This window comes from Crocuta crocuta, unplaced genomic scaffold, assembly GCF_008692635.1.
Source record: "Crocuta crocuta isolate KB4526 unplaced genomic scaffold, BGI_CrCroc_1.0 scaffold488, whole genome shotgun sequence".
In the NCBI taxonomy this organism is placed as follows: Eukaryota; Metazoa; Chordata; class Mammalia; order Carnivora; family Hyaenidae; genus Crocuta; species Crocuta crocuta.
In genome coordinates, this window is record NW_027530995.1 from 665,565 (window position 1) to 669,936 (window position 4,372).

General features: G+C 39.3%; 1 long non-coding RNA gene across 1 annotated transcript in view; it reads left to right on the top strand.

Moving 5' to 3' along the window:
• Positions 1-879: 879 nt before the first annotated feature.
• Positions 880-4,372, top strand: part of LOC144236845 (uncharacterized) — a 29,532-nt gene continuing 26,039 nt past the window's right edge. Inside the window, exon 1 of the long non-coding RNA XR_013336665.1 lies at positions 880-1,052. This is a non-coding gene — a long non-coding RNA (uncharacterized LOC144236845). The remainder of the gene's footprint in view (positions 1,053-4,372) is intronic.

Sequence of the window (4,372 nt, forward strand, 5' to 3'; positions counted from 1 at the left end):
GACTGGATGCAACCTGAAAAGTAAAGTTGTTGAATATATTAAGTGACTTCCCTCTGCGTGTCTACAAAAGCACCAGTAGCACATTTTTCAAATCCGCAAGCTCTGAGGAGAACAGGCAGCATATGAAATTTTAAAGAACCTCCCTTACTAAAGGGAAATCAAGCAGGCTTTTATTTTAGCAACTTACTTATAACTTGCTTAACCTACTCATGGTTGTTTTATGTAGTATGAAATATTTGTCAAACTGGATTGGGTTTCTTAAATCTCATTTTTTCCATTTTTCGTTCTCAGATCAAAATGGGAAATGTAGAGAGGAAGTAGCTATTTAGAATGCTCAAAGGGGCCCCTGGGTGGCTCAGTTGGTTAATCCTCTAACACTTGATTTCAGCTCGGGTCATGATCTCACAGTTCATGACTTTGAGCCTGGCATCGGGCATTGTGCTGACAGCATGGAGCCTGCTTGGGATTCTCTGTCTCCCTCTTTCTCTCTGCCCTTCCCACACATGCACGCTTGCTTGCTCTCTCTCAAAAGTAAATAAAACTTAAAAAAAAAATAAAACTAGAATGTTCATAGAACTTTGGTAACATCACACTTTTGTAAACTGAGGGACATTCTCCCAAAATATCAATTGTCACACACTTTTGGTGGCTTACAAAAAGGCGTTCCTCTCTCTCTTTTACCTTCTGGCAAGGTCTGCTTTCTATAATAAAGGCTAAAAATGCCAGATACACTCTCTCCCACCCTATTTGCACATAATGCTGGCCATGTGGCCCAGGTTTAGTCAGTGAGCCTTTCAGCAGCACTCTCTCTGGATGCTTCTAGAAAGATTTTCCATCCTGATGAAAGCAAGATATTCAAGGAGAGCTTTCTTTCCCACCTCTTCCTTCCTGTCATTTTGTAGGCTATTGGAGCTATGGAGACCATACTGCAGCCATTAAGCAGTAGAGAAAAGCAAAGATGCTGAGAATGGCAACATATGGGGATGGAAAGAGCCTGGGTCACTGACAGCACTGTTTAGCCCGGTATGACCATCTACCTCTAAACTTCTTAGGTAAGACATTAAAACTTCCTGTTATATCTGCCACTCTTAGTTGGATATTGTTATTCACAGATGAAAGAAAGCATCTTAGCTGATTCAAGAAAAATTTAAAAACAGTTCAGAGGAAACTGTTTTATGCCAAATATTTACTAATTCTCCCTCAGATATTGAGAAGACATTAGTGGGGCCCCTGGGTGGCTCATTTGGTTAAGCATCTGACATAGGCTCAGGTCATGATCTCACGGTTTGTGGGTTCGAGCCCCATGTCGGGCTCTGTGCTGATATCCAGCTCAGAGCCTGGATCCTGTTTCAGATTCTGTGTCTTCCTTTCTCTCTGACCCTCCCCTGCTCATGCTGTGTCTCTCTCAGAAATAAATAAAACATTTAAAAAAAAAAGAGAAGGCATATTTGTGAACATAAGCATATGAGAAAGTCCTTATAATATTGGGTTAAAGGGAGGCTCCCAACATGGAACCCTGAGGGTTGATCTGGTGATGTCTCAGGTTTTGTTGTTCATAATGTCTGAGAAAAGACATACTGCAACAGGGAAAATATATGTTAGGAAAACTTTTTGGCCAAATTTATTGACACAATTATTGTAAAACCATTCAAAAATAATTGGTTTAAATTTTAAGAGCAAAGACTGACTGCTAATTTTATTTCAAGATTTTTCTTAAGGATTTAATTCAAATGTGTCATTTATCCTGTTTGTACTGAGAATTTTAAATTGTCCTATTTGAAATGCCACTTAAATTATCAAGATTGAAAATAGAATTCATAAACAAAGCAGCTTTCAAATTGTTTCTGTAATGCCTTAGAAAACCCAGATATCTGACCTTGTANTTTTGCTCATATAATATTGTCATTCACAGATAATTACATTATGAAAACTTTAGATTTACATAATTTATATGGAACCCACATATTCTATTTATATATTTGGAAAATGTTATACTTAGCAATTGCTCTCCATTTTACCTTTCCATTTATTTGCTGTGGTAAGACATACAATTTTCCCAAACTGTATTAGATCAAGTTGAAAAAATGAAATTAATATGAAAATATTTATTCAAAGATGTTAGTGTCCAAGCTGTCCATCTTTTCCATCTGTCATTCATCTGGACATAAAAGAGTTTATTAAATGGAATTGAATATACCATGTGTATCACACCAGTGGTTCTCAACCAGGAAGATTGTGTCCCCTAAGGAACATTTCACAAAGTCAGGAGACACTTTTGATTGTCAGTAGTGTTGAGAAACTCTGCTCTAGAACAAGCACCTCGATGTTTAAAATATAGTACAGGGGCGCCTGGCTGGCTTAGTCGGTAGAGCATGTGACTCTTGATCTTAGGGTCCTGAGTTCAAGCCCCATGTTGAGGGTAGACTTTACTTTAAATAAATAAAAGTAAAAATTTAAAAACCAAATAAAATACAACACAAACTGGTTCTTAATAATTCCTGCAGAGGAAAGAATAGATTATTATCATTTTAAAGTCATCTCAAGAGATTCTCAGGGGAAGCCTTGATTCTTATAAACTGCAAAATATTAGGGTGAAGCANCAGAGAGAGAGGGAGACACAGAATCTGAAGCAGCCTCCAGGCTCTGAGCTAGCTATCAGCACAGAGCCTGACACAGGGCTTGAACGCATGAACCATGAGATCATGACCTGAGCTGAAGTCGGATGCTTAACCGACTGAGCCACCCAGGCGCTCCTGTTTATTTTATTTTTGAGAGAAAGATGGAGACAGAGAGTGAACAGGGGAGGGTGAGAAAGAGAGGGGGACACAGAATCCAAACCAGGCTCCAGGCTCCTAGCTGTCAGCCCAGAGCCCGATGCAGGGCTCAAACTCACGAACCATGAAATCATGACCTGAGCTGAAGTCAGACACTTAACCAACTGAGCCACCCAGGTGTGTGTGTGTTTTTTTAAGTAGTCCAGCGTGGGGCTCGAACTCACAACCCTAAGATCAAGACCCAGATGCTTCACCGATTGAGCCAGCCAGGCACTCATGTATCATTTGTTTTGTATGAGAAATTCCTTCTTTTTGTGTTATAATACCTTCTTTCATGTAAAAATAGACCTTAGACGGAGCCTTCCTTCTTGGAACTCCATCTTTAAAATATAATTGTTGTTGCTGTTTGGTGGCTCAGTCAGTTAAGCATCTGACTTCCACTCAGGTCATGATCTTGTGGTTCAAGAGTTCGAGTACCACATCAGGCTCTGTGCTGACCCCTCAGAGCCTGGAGCCTACTTCCCATTCTGGGTCTCCTCTTCTCTCTGCCCCTCCCCCACTTGGACTCTGCCTCTTACTCTCTCAAAAATAAACATTAAAAAGACTTTTAAATAATAAAATAAAATAAATAAAAATTAATGTTAGAGCACCTGGATGGCTCAGACAGTCAAGCATCCTACTCTTGATTTGGCTCAGGTCATGATCCCAGAGTCGTGAGATCAAGCCCTGAGAGTCAGGCTCTGCACTGGGCATGGAGCCTGCTTAAGATTCTTTCTCTCTGGGGCACCTGGGTGGCTTAGTCGGTTAAGCGACCGACTTTCGCTTAGGTCATGATCTCCCGTTTGTGAGTTCGAGCCCCGCATCGGGCTCTGTGCTGACTGCCAGCTCGGAGCCTGGAGCCTGTTTCAGTCNTTCTCTCTGTCTCTGTCTCTGTCTCTGTCTCTCTCAAAAAAAAGTGTTTCTCTAATCTGTCTGGAGATGAACCTGAAGTTTACTAACATTGCAAAGTGTTCTCCCTAAGGCATGAAACTATAAATGTGAGTTTAGCATAAATTATATAGCAAAAGGAAAATCAATTAAAAACTTTCTTTGTGCCTCAGTATTTCCCTGTCCATAGAAAAGAAACCTACCTTGCTTGTACAGATAATGTAAAAGCATTTTACTTAGAAAGAAAGTCACCATTCAAATCTAAGATCTGATATGATAGAGAAGGTCAAGAACACCTAGTTCATGTTAACATTCCTGGTGTTTATAATTTAAATGTCTTTTCTTTTTAATCAAGAGCTGTCATACATTTCTCATGTCTTTGAAAGTTTAATCTGGAACACAGAGAAGGAAACTTGTTTTCTTTTTAAAGATCTTTAAGGAAAGATTTTCCGCAGCCTACCAGGTTGTTCTAATATCTAACCTGTATAAGATATAACATATTACAATGTAGATTGATATAACTAGTTTGGAAAGCAATTTAGCAATATTTATCAACTAACCTCAGAAATGTATGTGCCCTTTGAGACAGTAATTCCTTCTGAGAATTTATTGTGAAGTAGTTATCCTAAATGTACACTAGACTTTCTACAAAGAGATTTTCCTAAAAGTGT